This window comes from Anser anser, assembly GCF_964211835.1.
Source record: "Anser anser genome assembly, chromosome: 11".
Taxonomy (NCBI): domain Eukaryota; kingdom Metazoa; phylum Chordata; class Aves; order Anseriformes; family Anatidae; genus Anser; species Anser anser.
In genome coordinates, this window is record NC_139732.1 from 18,597,286 (window position 1) to 18,623,753 (window position 26,468).

Genomic DNA, 26,468 nt, shown 5'->3' on the forward strand with positions numbered 1-26,468 from the left:
CATATTTAGCCTGGTACAATTGATGTATAGGAGAGAACATCTTGGAACAGCTAGGCCATGAATAATTCCAGGTCTTTGACTACCACAAGCACCTTCTTTCGACATCCTCATTCTGAACACCATCTTTTTTTAAATTAGTCAATGGATGCCAGATTGGGGTTATGGACTTAATTAATTTTATGTCTGTGACATGCTCACTATATAATTATACCAAGCTGTGCACCATTAGATAATTATTTTTGGTCCTCAAAAGAGAAATTCAATTTGTTAAAAATTATTTTAGCTTCTTCAGAGAGAAAGACATTATTTCCCTTAGAAATGCCATCAAACTAAGTGATAAAGCAACTCTATTCTGGTAATAAAAGACTATGGCACTGAAGTGGTTACAAACCATTTTGTTCAACCAGACTATTTACAAGTAGCAACAGGGTATCTGTTTCCTGTCATCTCCATCATATATCTTGAGGCAGAGAGATTGGAGCCCAATTACAGCCTGATATCTAATCAATACACACCTTATTCCTAGAGCAGGAAGTAAAGGAGGAGGCCCTTGGGAGCCAGAGTTCAAATTACTCTACTGTCGATTCTAGATAGCAGCTAATGATAGGATATATTTCTGAACCGGGGGGTGGGTGGGAAGGGCAGCAGAGTTTAATGGGATTGTTAATACAAAGAACACATATGTATATTAATTTAGACATCTCCTTCTGCATTCCAACAGCCCTATGTGAATCAAAAGAAACGTGACCCAATTTGCTATTCACTCCTATGACTTTTTGGACTTAACTTTGCAAAATAAAGCATTCGAGTGTCAAACCCAGTCCAAAACCTTTAAAAGGTTTATAAGCTACATTTGGTTAGATTCCCCCCCCCCCCCCCCCCCCCAACTTTTTAGAGTTGCTTTTTCGTGAGGAACAACTTACTTTCATATGGATATGGATTTTATACAGCTCCAGAGACTTTCAGCCAAACCAGTTAACGTTTCCCTTTCCCATCTGACTAGTTAAACTCACTCTCTTATGAACCCACTAGGCCAAATCCTGCACTTAACTGAAGGCAGCTGTCTGTTGACTCTTGGTCAGTTTCTAGCTGTTTGGGAAGATCTTAAAAAGATAAATCTTGGGACTATTCGTCCTTAAGTGTCTACTTCTAGTTTTGTCAACTAGCCAAAAAACTAACCTCTCCTACTGACTAATTCCTTTGCATTCTTAGTAATGGTTCAATGAGCTGCCTTTTGTGTACCAGTCTTTATGAAAATGTTTTGTTTTGGTGTTTTTATTATTATTTTTGTCTTCCAGGAATTACTGTAACTCAGAAATGTAAAATATGAAGAACAAATGGCCCGAATAATCAAAGAAAGTCACATGCTACACTCAGTACTCCAAGAAAGAGAATGAAGCACAGGGGGATAATAAATCTTGTTAGTATTTAGTTTTCAAAATGGTCTGGAAGGCTGCCTGGTGACATGAATTCCTCCTAGGTTTAATACAGGTTTGATTAGCCAGGAAATCATTGTCTTTTTCCAGTGAGCCAGGCCACAGACCTACGAAATTCACAGTAAACAAAAGTAAGCAACAAAATTCTCTCTCTGGCTTTCTGGCTGGAAGCACTGCACAAGGCCCTGAGACTCCTTGGTTCAGTTGCCAGGACGCCAAGCAGTGCTACATGTGTGAGGCACATAAATCGCTACAAGGACCACAGCAACAAAGACCTTTAGGTGTCTAAAACCCTCACTTTTTGGCATTATTAAAAACGTTTAAATTGGTACCGAACTCCCACTGCATTCCAGCAGGAGTTAGGCCACAGACTTCCTCTTCCTACCCCACGACTTATCGCACTGCATCTTCAGGTTCCTAACTTAACTTTCTAAATACCTAAATCTAGTCTTGGATCATGACGTGCTTCAATTTCCTCACCTGACATATTTGGGTGAGTAATACTTCCTTTCTCCTGTCTTAACTGTTTGTTCATCTTTACTATTTATAATATACGTTCTTCCAGCCAGTGATCACTGCAATATATTTGTACAATATTTAGCACAATTTCAGCTTGGGATTTCTTAGTCTGACTCAATAAAGCTATTGCTAATACAGACTTTCACATAAATGGGGCCCCAGATTGAATGATACCTCTAAGTGCTGCTGTACTACAAATAAATAATTATATGATATACATAAATCTTGCATTTTTAATGTTGAAGTCCCATGAGACAGAAAAAAGATTTTAAACGAGACAAGAACTTTCTAATTATACTGCATGTTGATGATCTTGGAATAGGTACAAAAACCATTAAAGACTTCTACTTTTTTTTTTTCCTGCCTCTTAAATAGGAAAAATCTTTTCATCAAACATAGATTGAAGCCAGTGATAATGTAACTCTGGCTTACTAAATAATAACAGTGCAGGGCTTTCTAAATAGCCTACTTCAAATAATGACTTATATTATCCTAAATTCAAAAGCAAACAACTGGGGAGAAGGAAATCGCTAAACGAAGAGCAATATTAAATTCCATAGGGTGAATGCGCTCTGCTAAAGGTGTGGTCTTAATGGAATTTGACCTATATCCATAATTCTGCTGTCACTCAGCACAGGCTCTCAGAGCACAAAGACGGCAGAAGAGCAGGGTATGAACAAAGCAGGGAGATGCTTCAAGCAGCAGGACTCCTGGAGGGAGCAGAGGTTTGACCCCACTGTCTATTCCTTTATCTCCAGCCTTAGACACCCAAACTGCCATTTAGGAAAAGGCGAAGGTGTGCTGGATGGTGGCTACTGCCCAGCATGGGTTACCCTCTCCCAGCAGGAGCAATCAGTTCCTCCACCAGCTGCAGCACAAGCCTATGGGTCCAGGCAATCATCCCAAGCCCCTGCACGTCTCTAGGAGTTCAGGGCACAGAACCAAAAAGGAGGTGGTAGCTACCTACAGGGTCCATAGCCTTCGGGAGTGAAAAGAGAGTGGGTTAGTGAGCTGCCTTTATCCCAGCTGAACTGTTGGATGAACTTCCAAAAATATCCTTGAATTGGCATTCTGCATACAGCTGTGTTTATGAAAGGCAATATCATGTATGTAAATAAATTCAGATGCTGCTTGAGTTATTTTAAAACAATCAGTAGAACACTAATCATTTTATAGGCACAATCTTATACCAAGAAAGTGACAACTCGGTGTATATATACATGTACTAGAAGTTAAAGATACTGTCACTTGTGTCTTCATGCAGATGTTAAACAATGTATGTAGACTTATCTTATAGCCCCATGAAGAGCTACTTTCATTTTCTGTGTACTTACTTTGCTTGTCAATGTAACCTTCAAACACAATAACCTAAAAAATGACTTGCCCAAAGCTCTAGGGGCCTCATCCTAGGTGGAGCTCATTACCCGCAGGTATCAGATGTACCTTGGCAGCACGCAAACCCCTTGGTGTGAAGACCAGCTCCTCCTCCCCTCCCCACAGTGCAACCTCCCATGGGGGAGAAGTTGCGCACAAGCAGGACCCCATCCCCTCACTTGCCCCCTGGTGTCTTAGGGGAAGCCAGGGCCAGTTCTCCAGACACCCAAGCCCTGCTCTCCTGGGCAGGGTGGGTACTTTGAACCCAGGACAGAGCCAGCCTTCTGCTGGGCCTCGGCCAGAAAGCACGTGTATCGCGGAGCTCCCTGCGTTTACATCCATTAATTATCTCACAGTGTAAACAGTTGTAGAGCACTGCGGTTGCCTGCTCATGGGGAGATAATGCAGTGTAGCCACTGTCTGTTCTAACTTCATCGCTGAGCAGACACAGGCAGGGCTGCAGAAATACCTGAGCAAGACGGGGAGGTGGCAAATATTTCCTAGCTTTGCCTCCTATCAGCCCATGGCAGTTTGAGATGATACTCCACTTTGGCTGGACGAAGTTAAACTGTGGACATCGCTTGTGCTGCCAGTGGTGATGCTCCCTCTGCCTTCAAGTGAGTAAGGACATCACCTCAAGACAGCCTGAACTTTGCAACTGTTTTTCTATCATATACCACAAAAATAAAACTGTTACTTCTTCCTAGCAGTCCCATGGTGTCTGGCAAACCTCTGCTTCGTGTTTCAAAATGAAAAAGCCCTGAACTGATAGGATATCTGACTAGTCAAAGTATATCAAAGAATACCTGGCTCCTTCTTTATGCTACAATATACTGTACCAGAGTTCTGTAAATCAGGGGGTTGCTTTATTAAAAAATCATATATTGTTCCCATTTATTCTTTTCTGTTCGGAGAGTAATCTGGGACTGAGAGGGTATAATTACCATAGTCTGTTATATAACATGTTGTCATTTTTTCTTCAGTGTTAGCCTGCAGAGATGACGTATCTGGATATAGGAATACTGTCGTTAATGTTAGCTTGTTTCATTTACATTTCCTTTTTAACAGAGTCCTGCACAGCAAGGTGAACTGGTTACATGATGAATTGGTAACACCACGAGAGCTCCAGAGAGTCCGGCCACATAACAAGGTACAGTAGAAGTACATGGAAAACGAGCTTAATCTTACATGGTGAAAAAAAAGTCAAGTCCACCTTGAATTTGATGCGTCAGCAATGCAGCATCTCTTCAGACACAAAACAAAATCTGGTGGCTAACCAGTGTCACTGAGATTAACCTCATCCTGATCTCCAGGGTCCGAAGTAGGAACTTAAATTAAGGCTTTTAATAGCACAACAGTTACCACGTAGAAGAGTACAAAACCGCAGGATTACAAAACATGCAGGGTTATTGCAAACTTCCCTCACAAATGCTAATGAATCGTTTTCTTTTTTTCGCCCCAATACTGTTGTTTCAAAGGAAAACACATCGCTGCTTTGTTGCTGAGCACTTTCTCCCACAGCGCCCTGCATAAAGACTTGCTTGTGCACCCTCTGGAATGTGCTTATTCCAAGATGTCTAATTGTCATTTCTTCCACCTTACATCAGAAGCCTGTCACATGCGTTAATTAGGTCCATAAAAATATGCTTGAAAACCCTACCATTTAAATACAAAAGAGAGAGAGAAATGAGCACTGTAATTTCCAAGAATGACTAATGTCTCGCTGAAGTTAATTCTGCGGATTGATGGCCTAATTGCCAACGTGGCTGAGGTAAGGCATACCGTAAGATCTTAGGCCGCTTAACACGAAAAGGACAACTTTTCAATTGATATTTCCAACTATGGATTTGATTGAGGTGAAAAGCTTACTCGTGGAACAAACGACATGCTGCCACTTATTAGGTACACACACACAGAAGAAGTGGCAACCAGGTCCAGCTATGGAGAGCTGTGAATTCGAGATAAAGAGCTGTTTTGTTTAATTCCAGGGGAAAAGCACCCAACCGACTGTAACAGAAGTTCCTGTACTGTGTTGTCTGTCTCTAGCAGCACCAGCTCCAGATGCTTCAGAGGAACATGTGGGAATCCACACCCACCATAAGGTAGGTTAGTTGTAACTCCCCAGAGTAGCCACCAATTTGAAGAAGACCCTTTCCCAAGCCAGAAAGCCCAGGACGGACTGTCCTCTTACAATAATATAAAGGAGAAGCAACTTCACTTAAAACTGGGGAACCACAGCAAGGGTTTATCCACTGTGAGGGCGGGGAGGCATGGCAGGGAAGAGGCACTGAGCTTAAAACAGTTCAACTCAGGCAACAAATATTTTGAAACAGCTTTGTTCCTGCAGCAGCGCTGCCGTGCCTACGCACATGAACGAGTTTTGCTTTCTTGCCCCAGCCAGGAGAACGGGTGGCCAGGGTTTCCTAAGGGCACTCTGCCACTTCCTAGCTCACACCTGCTGACATGCAGCACGGTTTTCTGTTCCCACTCAGACATCTTCTTTCTGAATGGCTACAGACCAGTAATGAGGAGAGGCCTGATAATTATTTCCATGTTGCTGCTGCTCTGCTGCAAACAGCAGGCTTGTGCTGCAGAGGAGTGCTGAGAGCTCGTCCCTCCAGCGCTGCTGCCTACCATGCTGCAGCACTGCAGATGGTCATCAGGCCTGGTGAATTTGGGGTGTAGCACCCACAGAAAGGAAGAAAACTGCAGCACAAACTGTTCTATTTAGGGTATTAAGGTGTATTAAAGTGTGTTAGGGTATTAAGATGTATTCACAGCACAAAAAACAGCTCCTTGCAGACAGAGAAGTAAACTGTGAGCACTCTCTCACTGTCCAGGGTAACTTCTGGTGTAACTAACAGGAAAGAAGGCAAAATCAAATACAATTTAACTTTTTTAAACTTCACATTTTTGTGTGTTGATGTGGGTCTTTCAGACTTGAGGGAATTGAACTGTTTGACTTATATAGCCCTGAGAAATAAGACTTATTATTCAAATATCAACTGATTCTTAATTCTTTCTAGCATTAATGGTTTTTACTTCTGCTGGGATAAAATTCTGCTGCTTGTTTAGAGTGACCAGAGACGTATGCAGAATGTGCCTGGGAAAAATATACAGACAATGAATTGCTTTCTGAAAAACTAAGCCAGGTTTATATAAGCAGCACATCAACTGAATTTGGTTTCACGTAATTCTGATATCCAGAGCTAAACAAATGCACATCTTTATAAAATACATGTAGAAGTATATTCAACCTATCTCAAATAAAATATCTTTCGCTAGCTCTTCTTATGATCCGTATCTTTTAGATTTATAGCAACACTTATCTGAGGAGGTCAAAGTACTCTGTAACAAAGAACTGAAACTCACAACATCCCAGATGAACAGTAAGCATGATTATAATCTATTTTACAATTCTAAACATGGTTTTACAGTAGTCAGATGCAGAGGTTAAACGCTTAGCTCCAAATAAACCCATGTAACCTAACTCTATCTTTTCTCCCCATTCAAGGCTTTCCCTCCCCCTGCTCTCCTCATCGGAGAGAAGAGCTCCAGTGGCTTTAATGGCCACAGTTAAAGATGGTGACTCCCTTCCTGCCCCTTTCCCCAAAACATTCCCTCTGAGGGAAGCAGAAGGGGCTGTGTGGACATCCCTGGGCCACCCCAGCTCATGAACTCAGTGACTGCCATGCTGCATGGGACCTAACCCAACCAAGTCAGTCAAGTGCAAGCATCAAATACCAGCACCAAAAAGGGGCCTTTTCTGTCCTCAGGAGTTAAAAGTCTAGCATTGGTGGAATCTCTTTGATTTAAGTGAGGTCATATTCTTTCTTGTTGTTTGCATGCCTTTTCTTTCACCTTGCTTTTTTTCCCAGCTATCCCAACCCATTCCAGGTGATGTGGGATCAAACATGCCTGTGAACACAGGAATTCAGCAGTGGGCAGGTGAAAGAGCTACAAACATAGATCTGAAAAAGTGGTTGTCCAAATCCTATGAAGTCACTACCAGTAACATTATTTTATTTCATTTTTTTTGTGGACAGGTAGTTTTGTGGAAGGATAAAGCCGAGCAGCATGTGTCTGTGACTTAGCAGGGGCTGAAATTTTGGCCTTTTCCTTTATATCCTATCACAACAGCTCTTCCTTTTATACGTTAAGCCAGCAAGCTATATCTTCTTGAAACTCTGCTACAGCCTGAGCTGGAAAAGCAGACACGTGCCCTATGCTGCTCCTGTTGGCTGGAGCACAGTGTGTCACAAGTGCTTCTTTGACACAATGGAAAAGGGCAGTAGGACGTGATTTGGACTCATGGGTGACTCTCAGGTTGTCTCTCTAATTAGAGCAGACCTGAACTATTACACCACTACTACAGTGTAGGTAGTTCTTAATTCTCACCAAGCTATCATCCCCTAGTGTAGTCTACAGATGGCCGAGCCTGACATCAGCCCATACTTTAGGTTTTTATGTCAGTAAGCCATAAATTTTAAAACTCAGATCAGTCTGAGTTCTCTCAGGCTGTTAACTTACAATTAGACTAAGGTGATGATATCTTTAGTAGAACTCAAAGGTAATGGTTATGGTGAAAAGCACACAAACTAACATGCTAAACTGGAGGTGGGCACAAACCCAGAAGCGAGCATCCAGAACCACCCTCATGCTTTGAAAAAACTCAAGACACAGCTCTGAATCTTGCTGCTGCCCTCTCCCCCCATGCAGCCTCACTCTACCCAAGTAGTTCAAGTTTCAGCAGCCGCCCCACAGGAAACAGCAGTTCAAGGGAGAGGTTGGGTAGGTCCAAACCCCAGAACAGAAACCCCACTTCTGAAACTTTCCTCCCCCTTCCCCCAGCATAATTTCAGAAATCCAGATCAGATTTCTGTGGCTTGTGCTCTGCTTAGATGATGTCTGCCTTCCTTGCTGTGCTTTATCTTTGATTCACTACTCTGTGTTAAACCTCAATTGACCTACTTGACAATAGCACATTTTATGATGCCAGCTCTACTGAAGAGAAATCTGAGATACAATGAAACTAAGTAAGATGTCCAGGGTTGTACATGACATTTATAACAGGGCTGGGAGCAGACCGAACTGCAGACTCCTCTCCTCTCTCCCTACCAGCAGGACTGTATTTTCTCTTTAGTTTGTCTTCTCTCATGCTTAAAATAGTTGTGGCTTATTGAGAGATTTAGCAAGGAGCACAGGTCAATCTACCTGTTTACCGAGAGACTGTTGTGCTTCTAGAAGACACATACCTTGGAGCTATATGCCACAGGATACCTGAAGGCCTCTGATGGCTTGCTTGGAGTGCAAAGTTGTCTGCTAGACACCTGCAACAATCACGTTCTGAAAAAGGCTGCTGGAAGAAGGCAGCATAAATAACATAAGGCTTCAAGAAGCAAAGAGATCTTACAAAGATTTTAGATCTGCATATAGCCCTTCATCGTCATCAGCACTGGAAGCGACGTCAAGAAAAGCTTGTTTATATGTGTCTCATAAGATACTATCCTTTTAAAACAAGGACCTCATCATCCCTTTTGGATGATGACGTTGCTTACGGTCCATTCATGTAACAACCCAACAGGGTGAAAGAGGACATCACTTCCCGTAGGATGCGTTTCACAAGGAGTATCCCACTCCGGTACTCCTGGGTCCATGCTTGCTGACTGTGAGTCTCGGGGTGATGCTGGAGGCTAATTTTGCCCAGTGATGGCAGATCACTGTTATCCAATTCCATGCACTCAAAGGAGGTTGGACCAGGTCTGAAGTAAGCCTGAAGGATCCAGAGAAGTCTGTCAAACATCAAGTGCCACCACAGTGACCAGCAGATAGGCTGACACTGGTATGGAAGAGGAGCGATGGGTACATTGTTCACTAGAAAGCAGCTGCAACATAGATATTAGCTCTTTCCACAATGGTCCTTAATAGCCTGACTGTATTGTACTTTGGCCAACAAGGCCCTCTTGATTTACCTAGAAATTAGGCATTAGGGAGGAACAATAATACCTAGAAAGGAAATACTGTGACCTTGACTTCATTTTCAGATGGTTATTTCTTATTCTGGTATCAGGTTTTATTCTTCTTGTGGAGTATATACTATACATATTTTTAATAAAATCATTGCAAAATTGCCCACAGGTGGAGAGAGAACAAATTAATAGTCTACTTAATTAAGTTATTCTCAAAATTCTTAGCATCAGCTGCAACTGAGTGAAATAAGTAGGAATGTAAAATTTACCACTATACAAGCCACCAGGCCTTTTACCTTCCCAGCCTGCTTACAGCAGAAGTTAATTCTTAACCATTTTAAATGAATAACCAAACAGTGATGCATCAGCTTGGTTACAGAGTCACTGTACCCAAAACAAATGCCAATTTCAAGAAAAGGAAAGATTATTCCTCCACTGCTTCAGAAGTCATAAACCTGAAATCTAAAGAGTGGCCAAATCCTGCTTGATCTCAGTGGAAATCAGGGACCTAAAAACGTCTAAGGACCCAGGCCTTTGTCCTTACCTTTCATCCAGAGGCATAATGGGGGGAGAAACATTAATTTACTTCACACTTACAAACTCCAGAAGAAATATAAGCACCTTTCTTTCAACTGTACTTTCAGATAATCATTTTGAAAGATCCTTTTCCCTGCCACAGTGAGACTGTCAGGCATTTTAGAAGAACACAAAATCTTTCCCAGTTTGATTTTTACTTTAACATCCGTTAATTTCTATTTGTTCTTCCTCCACAATTTCACTAATGCCCTTTCTGTATACGTATATTTGTCCATTACAATCTACAGAACAATCACCCTAATTGATCTAGCGTTAACCTCTAACAGCTTAAGATCCAGGCTGTTTTTGTCTATTGCTCTGCCCCAGTTGCAGCACTAATTCCCTATAGTGCTTACATCTCTGTCACCATCGCCACCCAGCCCTTCTGCAAGAAGCACCTCCGCAAATAAATGCCGCTGTAAACCATCCGCACGAGAGGAGCGGAGGCTGTTGAAAAGGCCCCACTGTAACAGTTTGTTTTTGCCTTGTGTTGTATATAATGATAAATTTCATACAGGTGTCACATTTTTTAGCAGGAGGTGAGGATTGATGGGGAACAGTAGAACGATCCATCATCGGAGGCAGGTGGCACAGTATTGGAATTTCAGAAATCTGTTCCCAATCACATCCACTGCTGGATGACTCAGTAACGACCCTATTTGCGATGCGTTACTGAAAATCAATGTGCCGCATTCAAGGTCAATGTACTGTTAGAAAACTCTTTAAGCACTGATGGATGGATTGTGTTCATTCAGAATAAATGTGAGAAGAAAGTGACAGCTGAGCATCTCAATAGTTGTGCCAACTTTAAGAGAACAGCTTCCTCCTGGAGAGAGCAACGTGATTCCCTCGGGGATTACATCACTCCTTATTTCCTTTGTTCTTTCTCTTTTGAGCATTTAGGTAATTGTTTAATGTATCTATCTTCGTGTAATTAGGAGACTTCAAAGTGTGAAGACAAATACTGATGAACAACAATCTTTATGGACTTCCCTATATGAATAATATTTATCATTATGAAAGACTATCAAAGTTTATAAGGATTAAGTAGACAAGAAGGGAAAACATTTGAAGAAACTAAACCCACACACAGGTACAGAAAAGAAAAAAAAAAAAAAGCTCTACAAAGACCTCTAAAGATAAAATCCCAAGTCAAAACACAGTCTTGATTTTTCTCTTATTATAGTAGTGAACAAGATACTTAGTGTCTTTACATATCTTTACATATTTTTCAACTCTCTAAGTGGTTTTGCATATCTTTAAATGTTTTAAATTAGCTGGGAACTTGCCATGCATGGTAAAACAGATTTTAGCTTGTAAAAGATCCACATTTATAAATAAAGCTATCTTATTCTATCACTAAAATAAAAAGTGAGCTATCTTATTCAACTAGTTTGCTAAACATGAATTAATGGCACTTCAGAGACACTTTCCAGAGGGATTCTGAAATTGCACTCCTTTTCTTTCCTGAGAAATAATGAAATTGTCTTTTAGTTGATGGGAAAAAAAAAAGTAATCATCAGCTTCCAAAAGGAAAACAGGATTGATAGCTCAAACAAACAGGAAGGGGGAAAAGTGTAATTTACCATGTGGTTCACCAGCAGCTAAATCTGTTCACTTGACACAATAAATGATGTCAGGCTTCCTCACCCACTGTGTCAACAAAATGGGTGTTGTCAAAAACATTAAGACATCTTATTGACAAACTCTCAAGTCATTATACTCTTTGAAGTGGTTTTGTCTTCTGCCTAAAATTATTGCACCGACAGCATCGATTCATCTGATACATTGATACTGCAGCAACAAGCTCCAGGGAGGATACTGAATGCAGCCAAAGCCATTATCCAGACAAAGTTATTTTTGACTGCTTTGGTAAGATTCTGAGAAGTGGTCAGTTATTGGGGACAAGTAGTTCGTTCACAATACTCAAACAATTATGCTTTCTTCAAGTAAACAGTTTTTCGCTACTGGGTTATTTTGCAATGGGAGCTATCAACCAAGGGTTAATTGCAAATACATTGTCCTAAACAGGCTGCTGCACAGTATTTCAGCCAGAACATACTGCTTATTCCTATCCTTTAGGGAGCACAACGCTTACAAAGCTCCTTTCCTTACTCAAATAGTTGCACTATACTCTGTTAGCCCAATGCTGTGAGGAAAACCTGGGTGATTTTACCAACGGTTATGTTTGTCAAGGAGGATTTCGTTAAAAATATGTGAAATAATCAATCTAAGAAGAACAGAATTAACACTCAGGTGAGAGGTCAAAGCATGGACAGCAGTCTTTTATCCAGGCTAAACTAACATGGAAGGTAAGGGTGAGGCCAGGCACAGCCGTGTGCGCTGCGGCCTCCCCTCGGTGACTCGTGCAGACAAACAGGAGGCACCAGAGGCCTGACTTCTGACTGCTGCTGACCCTTCAGCCCAACACATCACAGGCCTAAGCCTCCCTTCATGCCAACGAGAATCAGCGGCGACTCCACGGAAGCCACTGACATTATAACAGCACAAAACCAAAACGGGAGGAAAGTCCATTTTTGTATGGGATTGAGTATCTATTCACCACCAGAACAAAGGGCCCGTTTCTTGTTTTCCTCCCCTCTTTGTCACTGTGCTGTACGGAGGGGCCTCCAGCCAGCACAGAGACAAGGCAGCCAACTCCAGCTCCTTCTCCCCTCGCCCTGGGGAGCGGGGAAGGTGGGGAAGGCACGGCCAGAGCACGCTGCACACATCCCTGCCTGCCTCCTCCTCGCCATCGCTCCCGCTCCTCTCCTCCTCGGTGGCTTTGGCAGATCCCAGCCCCGCAGGCCGGCACCAGGGACTAATAACCAGCTCTCTCGATCCCATCACAGCTGCGCGCACAGACCACGATCGTGTGCCATTGAGCATTTGGCTCGCTGTCCTTAATGTAAAGTACAGAGCTGAAGATAGAAGCAGGCTGAGTGTGCCAGCTCCGTCCACTGTGGACTTGTGATTAAGTTTTGCCATTAAAATACAGTATATAAAACACTAATTCAGGCCAAAATTATAGATTCGGATAATATATGGAATTACTGTGCCAACAATCCGCAATAAAAATACACAGTACAAATAAGTGAAAGAATCTGATGTCAAAAAATGGATAATGAAAGTAAATTGTATAAACGTAATTAATAAAGGCTTGGAATGGAAATTTCCAGTGTGCACTGGCTGAGCCTAGACCCACTGAATATCCAAAGACTCTCCTAAATTTAAGCTGGGATAGTAATGACCAGCTCCTTATGTTTTGTTTAAATTGTATCTTTTATATCAGAAGGCATCTAGGAGTCTCCACTAAATTGCTTTAATTAAGCTAGCCATTACGTTTTAGCAGTTCCAACTTTACCACATTCAGATGAGAAATAAAGACACATGTAAAACCCAGCCCTCGACGTGAAGAAATCCATTACTGCACACATGTTCCCAGCTGCTATCTCGTGCTGCCCGAACTCTGGAGATAACAGCTACTGTTTTGCTGGACTTGTCATGTAGCCTGGAACTCTGACAGGGTTTTTGGGATCCATCTGCAGTCTGTGCAGTGGCTTTTCTAAGTGTTTGTTTTCCTATGCTCAAAACCCTCAGAGCTTGGGTGGCCTTGGTAAAGGATTTTCAGGTTTTGTTACTATGATGATGAAGAAAATATTTTTCTTGCACGGAGCACTTTTGTTTAAGAAACTCCACTGAAAACAGGGAGAGAATGGGGTATGGCAAGGCCTACTTTCTTCACAGCCTCTGATCTCTTGGCGTTGCACTTAACAGGGGAGATTCCCATGAAAGACAGTAGGAATTGGCACTCCCAGCCAGCTCTCCACATGCTCGCCATGTGGACATGTAGAAACTAGTGGAACATGGTGGAATATATTCATCCTGTACTGGATATCTCCATCTTACAGAGTAGAAGCAAAAGCGTACATAACTTACACAAGCCACGAAGCTGATCCCCCAATCACTAGTTCTGATTTATTTGTGAAGTGAAAGGAATGCCTTCCTACTATTTTTCATACAATGCACGGCCATGAGCCACTGAGATCAAAGAATGGGAATGGTTGCTCACTAGCCTGGGTAGTGGGATTCCTAGCCTCATTTGGGGCTTGTGGAGATTTTTGTGATCACAGAATCAAGGTTGCTAGCAGCTGAATCCTCACAGTCTTACTTACACCGGGTAGCCTGTGCAGAGTCACACAACTTGAATACTAAGGAGGCTGTCCTCTTGGCTATCTCTCTTGGTTTCTCATCGACTTTTTTTTTTCTTTTTTTTTTTTTTAACAGATTGCAATCACACAAAATTCTATTGAAGTACATTTTCCATCTGTAATCACAATGCAAGTAATTAGTAATTCCTCCTCAGGAATCTGGTGGAACCACACGGCTAATTAATTCACTTATACCACTCATGAGGCCACAGCCCAGTGGAAACCAGCTTCTGAAATGTCTTTCCCAGCCCTGCTACAGACCTTGAGTTGGGAACTTTTGCCAGTATCTCGGCTGTATTCGCGGCTGCTGCGCAGCTCTTTTGTGCTTTTGCGGCTCTACAACCTGGGTCGTGGTATCAAGGAGTCAGTGCTCCTGCCCTCACAGGAATGAGAAACACAGGCTACTGGGAGTGATGCAAGCCTCCAAAACCTTCTCCAGAGCATCTAGGCCTGCAACAGATGACTTTCAAACAGGCGCACAGGGAGAAACAAACAAATCCCTTATAATTTTCCTAATAAACAAAACCAGAATGAATCACTCCAGAATAACTTCAGTAGTTTGGCCTCTCTTATTCCTTCAAATAAAGAGAAATTATTTTGTACAAATTAAAGACCATTTCTGCTGGGAAGTGAGAAATGACATCCTAACTAATGCAAAATATTAAACACGAGGCTTAAAAATGTCATCCCATCACTCTGCGTAGAAAGGTACGCCAACTTTTTAGTTCTGAATTAGAAGTATTTCCAGACACCTTTGTCAAGCTGTTTAAATGCATTGCTACATTAGCCTCACTATATTTTTAAGGCAGTTATCAGGTACTCAGCAGAATAAATAGGACTTTCAGGACTCGCTGTAGGTTTGCGCCATGCTTCCAGCCAGAAGCAGCACACCTATCACCTGCGGTACAAACCAATGACTTCCAGATCTGGCTGCTGAGGATGGAAGATGTCTCACCAGGCAGAAGTTACCTGCACCCAGCCGACATGGGGAATCACACAAGTCGTCACTGGCTGCTTCGATGCAGAGTCAGCTCGGCAAAAACTTCGCTTGGTCACAATTTGAACTAATTTGACCGACTTTTCATAGATAGGGCAGCCACCATATGGACCTTTCCATTTCCTCTAGCAGACTTCACCGTCTAGCCTAGTTCCACCCCTCCTGTTTCCAGAAGGAAAATATTCTGTTTTCTATCTTATCCCCACAGATTGCCATGTCAGTATTGCTGTGCAGATCATATTATCACACATACTTTGTCTGTCCCTCGATCATCTTCTTCCTATTTACTTGCACGAAGAGAGAAAAAGCAACCATTAAGGCAATTAGAAATATTATATACCTCCTGGGCAAGTCCTGCAGAAAATTCCCCGCACTCTTTGTACAAGCAATGCCAATGGAAAATGGTCCAGTGATGTCAGTCAGGGTATTATCAGCCGCTCTACTGCACAGCTTTTTGGATAGCTTATGTCAGTATTCTAACTTAACTAATAATTAAAGTAAGTTACTCAAAAGTGGTTTGGATGTGCTTCCAAATGGAAGTCGTAACAGAAGGGATTCAAAAGGAGTAAGAGATACATATGTTTTGATAATCTCAAGTGAGCCAGCTTACCCCAAAAGCCACTTAATTACACCAAAACTGAAACATCTGGTTTAGATTATCTGCTAAAAAATAGCATGGTGAAAAGTAAACCACTTGGAGAGGAAGTATTAACATTATTCTTGACTTACAGACTGTCACGACAGAAAACTAATACCTATGTTTTTTAATTATGTTCGTATCCTTATGTGATAGAGAAAGACTAAACTCAGCAAAGTAACGAGTCCGCTGAATTAGGAAAAAGGAGGAGCCCTCCCTGCCCTGTTCAGAGCATGCTGTAGGATGACAGCGGCAGCGGGTGCTGAGGTAGCAGGCTAGTTTTTGTCCCTTGGATCCTTTGGAAGGCATGTGGCTTTCTGACATCCTGCCACATTCGGGGTATTCTCACTGAGGAAGCAGTACAAAAAAGCAGCATTCTCTGCTTAGACTTATAAACATTCCTAACATTGCTCTCGTCTCCTACTATGTGATCTATTTCCAATTCCTCCCCCCCTCAGTTGCAGCCAAGGAAAGACAAACCACGCAAAAGTGCTGCCAGCTCTTCCCCGCACATACAGTAGGTAGTCCCCAGCCTGGAGATATCCAAATCTCTCCCTGGTACGGTAGCCTGGTATTTCTTAATGGTATCTGTAGCTGAGAAGTCACATTATAGCACTTTCGAACATTTAGGGCCTAAGAAAAACCTTTTATGTGAACATTTTAAAGCTCAAAGCTCTAATCTAGGACTTGGTATATTTATCCAACTCCTTAATTATTAATGTTACTCTATTGATTTGATACCTGAAACTCTAACAACAAAACCCGTGCAAACTAATTATGCCTAGCTTCCGACTTCACAGGGCTTCTTTGCTTCTCTTCTAAGTCTTCTCTTTCTTAATCAATAAGGTCTGATTCATAAAACAGTACAGAGATGCCAGAACCGAGAAATAAAAGGCATATTTATTATCATATAAACTGTGCGACAGATATGCACGCTGCTGAAGCATTTATTCACCAGTGAGGGATCCCAGTGATATCAAAGTTTGTCTTTGCTTATTATCCTAATGCACACAGCACAATCAATCCAAACTGCATTTTAATTAATTCAGAAGCAGAATTATTAAAGAAAGAAGTCTTTGGCATTTCCATGCAAGGCTTTGTAACACCACTGTCTTGAGGCAGTGCAGCTTTGTCAACTTTTTGCAGAAAGTAAATTCCTTGTCCCTTGGTAGTACCAAGGTAGTCACTTGGTGTTGTCCCTTGGTAGTACCAGCAGTAGTACTGTGCTCTGTCATTTGCACTGTGTAGGTGAGCCAAGTCTCCTTGACTGCATTCAAAAATACTGAGTCGAATTCTTTAATACAGCTAATTTGAGGCCAGATCACTGTAATTTAAAGTATCTGTTTAAACTACACCACCAAATCTTAGCTAAACTTACACAAGTATGTAATGCAGAAGGTTTGCAGTGCTCTTTCCTGCTCAGTTGATTACTTTTTCTTAATTTGATGTGGGTATATAAGACTACAGAGGGGGACAAATATTTAATTGTCAACAGCGTATTTGGTGCTTTAGCAAAGTCATGACTTAGCAACTTTGCTAATGGGCTGTGAAGAGGACATCCTTACATCTCTTCCTAAAATATACGACTGTCATAAACTTATTCCTAAAACTGAGGTGTTGCCATGTGGAAGACTGAATAACTATGATGTTATATGAGCTTAACATTTTTTTATTAAGGTCACTACAAAGCATGACTTAAAACTTAATGATGCTGGTGACTCTTTGATCACAAACACGCATAAAATATTTTATTAAGAGGTGAAAATCCAGGACAACACAACTCTATTGAAAAAATACTTTGATTTATTTGACCCTTAGCAATTTTTGCACTTTACTAGGAGAAAATTAATATTTCTTATGGAAGAGAATATAGAGCTTTTTTCTTCTTCTTTAATAAGACAGAAAGACAAGACAAACACAGGATCTAGTGGAAACAGTACTGCATTTCAGCAGTTAAGGTAAGACTGCCCAGCCTAGGTAGCCTTCCTAGCTTTAGCAATGACCTGTTGTGCAACCAAGAACATTTTCATTTTCTAACCATTTCCTTTTCTACCTTGAGCTTTGGTGGCCCAGTGGTGCCACTCGGGCTTCATTCAGCTGAATGCCTGGCTGGGGACGCAGTGCCGAGCAGCTTGGCCCTGGGAAAGGGTGCACATTTTCATCCTGAGAAACATGGCCAGAAATCCCCTCTCCACAGCTCTCTAAAAATGTGGCTAAAGGCATCTGATGGTTCGACACGTGGCTGGAGGTCAGCTTTATCAAGTCACAGGTAAGTTATTTCACCTCTTTCAGGTGGCCACCTTACAGCCTGTTATCTTATGCCTTTAAGAAATAAGGGTCAATCTTTCCTCTCTTCCAACCTCACCATGGGTATATTCAGTGTGATTTCCCAAACCTAACTCCTGCCCAGAATAATTATTCTCAAGGTAAAAAAATACCTTGTTTCTGGTCTCAGCAGCTGGGACCTCTGTCACTTGTCCTGGGGAAAAATTTTTACCAGTTTGCTTAGGTTCAAGTGACTTTTTAGAAATTAAAGTAGACAGAGACACTGTTCCTGTCTCATGGCAATAACCTTTGCAGTTGCCAGAGGCACCGTAGAGGGGGACCTGTGATACTACAGTCAACTCTTCACATTGGAACACAGCAAATAGATCAGATTCTTTTGAACCTTGAAGCCTTGTGAACCTTTTGACCACAACAGATTTTTTTTTAATAGTAAATTTCCAAATATCCACACCTATTTTACAGATAGAGGAGATGGTATACCATATTTTAGATGTAAAAAGAGGCTCAGAGGGAGCATTATCACTTGACTATGGTTTAGAGTTAGTCCCCAAACCTCCTCAGAGCTGTACTTCAGCAACTTGTATCTCTTGCAAAAAAAAAATGATACATGAAATGAGAAATTAGTTCTCGATGTAATTTTAAACTCCATACCTGAACATCCATTTCACTTTTACTACTATCATAATCACTGTGTATATAGACATAGTATATTACTCAAATCCTCTGATCTACCCAGTTCATAAGCAAAATGTATTGTATTCATCTCAGATCCTCTTGTTTTCTAAATGGTATTTAGAAAAATTATTTTTCAAATGTGAACCAGCGAAGAAAATGTTAAAAGTTCTGAGGGAGATTCACAGCACAAATTTGTTTATGAGCTAAACCAAAAGACTAGCTTAAATTCTTTAGTTCAATAAGACTACATCAACACCAACGGTGATCAGAATCTGGTCCAAACATCTTCATTTTGAACAAGCTCCATTAGTTATATTGAACAGCAGCTTACATCACAGAGGGAGGTAATTTACAATTTTTATAACCATCATAATTTGTAGTACACAACTAACCACATGGCCATTCTTTCAAAACATCAAGATAAATCACAAGAAAATCAAAGTCATATTTAATGTTTGATGACAAATGGCTACTAACAAACAGTTATTGCAATAAATTGTTGTTAAAAACAGTGATTATGTGAAAATGCTTAACAAAGGTGATTAGGACCACTTACTTATAAAAAAAAAATTCATCACTTGTCTTAAGTGCATGGACCACCAAGTTTCATTTAATCCTTTCTAATTCTGAGCAGGATAATTATGGCAAATAGTGGTAAATGAATCACATGCCTGTACAGGAGTATCACAGCCATTGTGGCATTTAGATGAATGCTGTGTCAGAGGATTAACATGGTATAATACCGCATTTGCTTTTGCAGCCTGTTATTTTAATCTTGTGAGCTGCCTTTCATCAAGGTGGGGAAATACAGTAAGGTTACTGTTGATCACAGGCAGCCGGAGAGGATGCTGTGTGACATCCAAGTCCCTCGGTCCTATAGGGGACTCTTGGCAGCTTCTAAAAGTCTTGTTTTGTGCACTAATGGAAGGAGAGAGAGAATTTGCCTGTGCTAGGGAAAAGTTGGCAGGTGAAGTAACAGCACAAGAGATGCCATTGTGCCAACAAGTTACTTAGTTCTGAGTATTAAGCAATGTGCACCCAAGGATTCACGGGACCCTAAAACTGCAGAGACAGCAAATCACTGCCTTGTCACTCACTGTGGACAGGGAAGAAGAGATCTGGAAAAGGCACAGAGCTAGAGGGACCATGGTAGCCAAGCAGTCTATAGAAAACCGAGGAATGTGATGGAGCCTAGAAAAGCATGGAAGACTTTCAACTCAGCTCTGATACAGTTTGCTCTCTGGGCTGTGGCCATTAGCATTATACTGACTACCATTTCCCTAGGAGAGACCACTCAGGAACTTCGTCATGGAGCACTCTGATCCTAGTGAGTAGAGACCTCCCTTTCTGGACAAGGGGAGCATTTTGAAGTGCTAGAATTGTATATTTAATTATGCCTATCAAACGCCCTCCTATGAATGTGTGCTCCGTGCTTGCAACCTTTCTACAAAGAAAAGCAGCATGGGGGTGTGAAAATTGTTCAGGAGCAAATACTACTTCCCCAAGCCACTGCCCAAAACATAAAAGGAATTCAGAACACTGCAGATCAGAAAATCCCATTAAATTCTATCCAGTATATCTTCTAAAACAAGATGGAGGCTTGCCAGAATACCTAAACAAAGCAGTTTTTCACGCAATTTCCATCCCACTGAGAAGTAATAAGTCCTGGAGATCTTATAAAGAAACCTGTTCTTGAACAATTTACTGCCCAGATTTATGGCACCAAGAAATAAGGATGGTTCAGATTAATTTTGTATAAGCCTCTACTCTCAAGAGCTCTTCTCCAAGCCAAACGTGAGCCAGATTTTTTTCCCAGTTAGCTGCCCTTTTACACTGCCTGAGTCATGTGAAGGAGATGGAAGATGGCCACAACTGCATGTTTGAGAATTCCCCCAACTATGGGAAGTCTCCAACTGCTTTAGGTCACTGCAATCCATTCTTACACTTCCATCACAGCAGAAGGACACCAAGCACATCAGAGAGCTCTGCTAAAGCCTTTTGCGGCTGGCACCCAAAGCGTGACCTGCTCTACTTGCTCTTGGGGTCAGCACTACAAAGCTTGCAAATCCAAGAGCTGTGAATGTGCAAAAGTAGCTGACGGTTTGGGGCTTTATTATTATTATTATTTTATTTTTATTTTATGTTTTTGTTTGTTTTTGCCTGGCCGAGAAAAAAATATACTCAATCTGAACAAAAGACTTTGGATTACTTTTCATGTAAAAATTGCAGAAAGTCCTTTCAGCTGAGAATGCTGAAATTAAATATTGACTTTTTTAGCTTTTAAATTTTGATTGGACAAAAGCAATTCAAGGAAGTCAACGTGAATTAATTGGACTGCCAATGCTGGGCTGCCAAACTGACTTTATTTTTATTATTACTAGTTCTAAAAATGGATTTGGCCAGTCAGCAGAGACTAAGTTTTCTCACAAGAGATAAACCCATCCTCAAGCTTATATTATTCATGTATTGTCCACTATTTTGTGGTGTCCACAGCCCCAGAAGAAGCAACATAAACTTGGCAGGATTGGCAACGAGAATCCAAACCTTGTACAACTCACCCCATCAGGTCAAGTGACATTTTCAACACCTGGTTTAAGATCTCATGAAGAGATCTGCCTATGTGGGAACTGATAAAAATACATACACAAAATTCTATACACCTTGACTTAATCTTAACTACCTTGACCGTTGTTGAATTAATGAGCCTTTATATATATTATATATTATATATATATATAAAACCCCAACCCTCATGACAATGAATTAAATACCCTGGAAATACAATTCAGGTATTGAAGACTAACTCATAAACGTAAAGAGGGCATCTGCACATATAGGTAGATGGCATGATAAAATTCAAGATGGCAGAAATTGGTTGAAAAAACTTTGAGCCCCAGACTCTCTAAAGAGCGTGGGACTGTTTCCCCAGCCATTTCTTCATGGAAAATAAAATACAACTGAGTGACAGAGTTGAAACAAATGGAAGTCACATCAGGCGAGTTGAACTCATGCAATTTATTCCTGTGCATCTCCTACCTTATTACTTTCATTTATGATTACACCACACTTAGAGAAAAACATGTTCACTGGTAGCTTGCAGAGAAAACAAATACTTGTGATACCTTAAATCAAGACATTGTACAAATAGAGATTTGAACATGAATTTCCACACGGAGAAAGAATAGCTGTGGGATTTCATTTTCCATTATTACTAAATGCTAGGAATGTGCTTGATAGTGTAAATGCCTCTAATTGATACAAATGGATTTTTTTTTAATCTATGGGTCTTTCTTTTCTCTTACTCTGTAGTAAATCAAAAGTCATTTTGCTATTATCAGTTTCATCATATCAGTACAACTGGGGGAAAGGAGGGAATTACAACTACTATTTTAAGCAGGAGTGGTTTTAGTCCAGTAAATATTCTGATTTGCAGCATAGATGAAAAAGGAAAGACTGTATATGAGGCTGGACTAAGAGTATGATATAGCAACTCTACTTCTGCGTCTGCCACAGGCTTTGGCACTAGAGCTTGGGAAAATCATTTAGCATTATTGTATCCCAGCATCCTATGAAGCTGATTTAATGTTTTCCTAACACAAAGGATTTTTGAAAGGGGAAAAGAATAGAGTTTGCAATTCTGAAAACCGCCAGGGAAATTGTTTTTCCAGTACATACCAATGCAGTTTTACAAGCAAATTCAAAAGTGAGATAATGTTAATGCTACTTTGTTTCAGTTTTTTTTTTTTTTATTGCATTAAAAAGTGTTGAGAGTAAATGCAGAACAAAGACGCCCACTGGTTTAAAAAAAAAAAAAACAAAAACATTTTAGATTTATTTTCAAGAGAGTCAGTTCCATGGATCCATATTCGGTAATAATGCATCTACTCCACTTTATTATATATTTGAAAGCTATGGAAGCATATCAAGGTAAAAATTTACTTCAGATTTCAAATTAAAGTCTTGGTAAAATAGCAAGGGGATTGAACTATCTTGGGAAGAAAAAAGGGGGGCAGGCAGGTTTAATTATGTCTCTGAAGAAGATAATAGGGAGAAGTCTGACTTTGTTTATGCCAAAGGCATTTTGCCATCTACCTCCACAGGGCCACGACAACTCTGTTGTGTTCTGTAGGGCCCCAATCCTGCAAGCCGTACAATGGGGAAGGGAATTTCTAAAGTCAGTGGGATTCCCCACAGCTCTCAGGATGAGAAATTTGTGGGAAACTATGTATAGAACTTGTTTGAATTTTGGCCCAAGAGTTTTCTCATTTCCTTTGACAGTCTCCATAAAAACCCTCTTGTGCAATTCTACTATCTTTTCATCTTGGGATGCCAAAATATAAGAGTCTGAACATCTGTTTGAAAAATAGAATATGCCAATATTTAAATTAGAAATGGTTTCTTTTCCCTCCAAGACTATCAACTAATTATTTGAAATAGATTTACCCAAATATTGTACTTAGTTCCATATTACACATGCATAAATGAGAACAGAATTTGGCCCAATATGTTTAAGCTAAGCACATTTTTGCAGCTATGAAAAGTAATCTGATTTCCATGGAACAGTTCATACATGGCAATTTGCCTTCCTGGGCCTCAGTTCATGTCAAGCCTTTTCACTCTGTTCATTTTATGAAGATTTAATTGAATCCTACTTAAATAGCATCAACTAGCACTTATTCATAAAGCCATCAAGGCTTTCATCACAAATTCATAGTTTTGTAATTCTTAAAAAAAAAAATCATATATATTCAGTTGTACCATCACTGGAAACACTTGAAACAAACACTTTTGTCCACAGTTCTCTACCACGATTTTGAAATCCTGCCCCACTAGAAAATAATATTTTATCATTATTATTATTTTTAATCCAAAGTTGACTTTATTTTTCACTGTTTTTCTGCAGGAAACATGGTGATGGTGAAGCAACTGTTGCATGGGCAAGTAATGCTGGAATCCAGAGCTGACAGAAATTTAATTATTGAAAGAAATATAGGTATAAAAGTAATGAGAGAGAGGAAGGTGAAAGCTGTTTTGGCAAACCCAGAAGGAGTGATGCTCCAGTACCAGAAAGGCAGTGGAAGGGATGACACGGCCAAGCTCTCCCTAACCCACCTTTAGCTAGAGCTCAACGAGCATTAAGTGCAGAAGGTGCAAAATCCACACAGGCAGAGGATGGATTAAACCGATTCCTACAGAAACTTTTATAGGACAATTGGAAACTCTAAGGAAGGTAAAATCTGACCCCCAGCAGGTGTGATTTATGAATGAAGAAAGATGTTTGAGTGGGGGAGGGGAAGCCAACTAAGAAAAAGGTGCCCAAAAGCAGGAGGCAGAAGCCTCGGCTTTCTAGCCATGCTCCTGCAGCCCAGGCAATGCTTCCCTCCCTGCCTGCAGCCAGAACCACCACCATCTGCAAAACCACCTCGGTTAGCTCCCCTGTTTTATCCTCCATTTTATTACCTCTAGCACCTCAGAATCAGCACTGCTGAAATTGTATTTTCAGGAAAAGCCTGAGCACTTTGCCATTGGGTAAATTTTTCAATTTACTCCCCCCCAACCTCTTTGACCTGGGTTGTTATTTGCCAGAACAAATTGGGTTGTTACATTATTGGTTCTTGTTCTTTACAGTCGCAGAGCTGATACCATGCTGTTCGTGACAACCTTTCCAAAATTACTCAGACATGCCTCGGGTAATTAAGGAATTATTCCCCCCCAGCAACACAATACCATATTTCTTATTTCCATCACATAAATGTTCCAACAAGGGACCAGGAAGCCTTTTTGTCTCATAAAAATAGCTTACACAGGTGCGCACTTAAAGCATTTCTTCTTATTATTTGGCATGGTAAAGACATGGTGGATCTAACTTCTTAGCAGTGATGAAAACCGTGTGGGTTGCGGTAGAGCCCACCAATGCAGGTCTGACACCGCAGGCGGAGCAGGATAACCGACTTTATTCATCCCAGATAGGATGGAGATGATTAGCATTGCCTATGATCTTCACAAGAATTGATTCTGGATTATGCTCCTAAATAGAGAAAAAGGAAAAGTCCCTTCAGTTTGAAAGGATAAGCCATGAAATGGATAACAAGGTAGCCTATTCCACACCTCCCTCGCTGTTCCATCAAAATGCAATGGAAAATGAAAACTCTTCCCCACTTTGTTTCCTTATCCACTGACACATAAACCGCCAGAAATTATCACAGCAATACAGAGTTACAAATGGGAAAGTGCAATTACTAATCCATGACACAGAAGTTAAAAATAAGAAAAAAAGGCTCTCAGACAATTCTCATACCTGACATCCACACCACAGGCCTGACTCCAGGCACTTTGGACACTTGCAGCCATTTGTGCAGCGAGCCCTGCACTATTCCTGTCGCAATTTATGCTTGCACTGATCCTCTCTTTCCAGTCCCCTACGTTCCCCTTGGTCCGTAGTCAATCTGTGCTTATTCCTCTCGGCCTGTCTGTGCTATCCCCTCACCCTTCTCCTGTTTCACATTTTCCTTTTTCTTTACTTTTTTCTCCATGTGTTGTATTTCTTCCTGCTTAAAACCATTGGAACATAACAATACTGGGGTTAAGGTGGCTTCTGGTGACCTGGACCTGTCCTCTCCAGGTCACGCCTGCGAGCATAGCAGAGGGATGTGAGCTCAGATCTGTGAGCTCAGATCTGCAGCCACCAGGACTGGATGAGTGCAGTACCAAATGTGGAGCAACAGACATCGTGTCTCAGATTTGGGTTTGCTCTCATGCCAGCGATGCTGCCCTGCTCTGCTCCACGCCCACACGTGATCGTGCAATTTATGGCCATCTGTAACATTTTCAGATACCCGCTTTTAGGAATTTAGGCTAGCTTCCTCTGTTTACAATAACATGGACAGACTCTAGCCAAATAAAAATAGAAGTTCAAGACATCTGGAAGATAGCTTGCACTGCTAAACACGCCGTTTAGGGTCTGAATCCACACAGCACCCACCTCCCCCACCAGCAAATCATGTGTGCTCGGTAGCTCTTGGTGTGCTGATGATTTCTCTCTGGCCCCATCGGCTCTGTGTGTACTTGGAAGGCTTTTCTCTTACTTTAACCTCTTGGGCAGTGCTCTTTTTTGTTCTCCACCTTTACTTTCCTTATCTTATTCTTACATCCTCTTATCTGCATTCTCTCACATCTTAAAGAGGTTTTCTTCACTGCTGTTTCTGTTCTGTACAAGTTTAATGCACAACTTCTGAGCCTCTGTTAATTAGGTTACTCACCCGTTACTACCTATCTGGTCACGAGGTCGCTAACATTTGGGGAAGGTGAACGTTCAGGGCTTGGTCTCTCCTGCTAATTAAATCCCACTTAGGAGGTGTTGAGCAGACTCCTTCCAGTGTCCAAATGTACAGGCCTGGGGCTCCTCCCTACGAGCCTGTTCCCCCAGATACTCAGTCCTAACACATGGAGAGTATCTTGACTGATCTAACCCCGGAGAATAACTATATGAAACTGTTTGAAATTAAAACACAGTTCAGCTGAAGGACTTTCCTGCCTCCTCACAAAGGGTTGGATTCTCTTTGCCTGATACATTTGCAGAACCTGTCAATACGCACGTTTCATGACAACCCCATCAATCCTCCGGCAGGTCCCGTTAGCTTCCTTTCGGAGCCAGGTGTTTCCTGACAATACCTATTGTCCTGCCTGGCTGGCAGCTCCCCGCTCTGTGACACCTACCGTAGGGCTCTCGCTCGCTTCTTTTGTCAGAACACAATCCGCTGCCACGCACGCTTTTCTCACGCTGAGGAC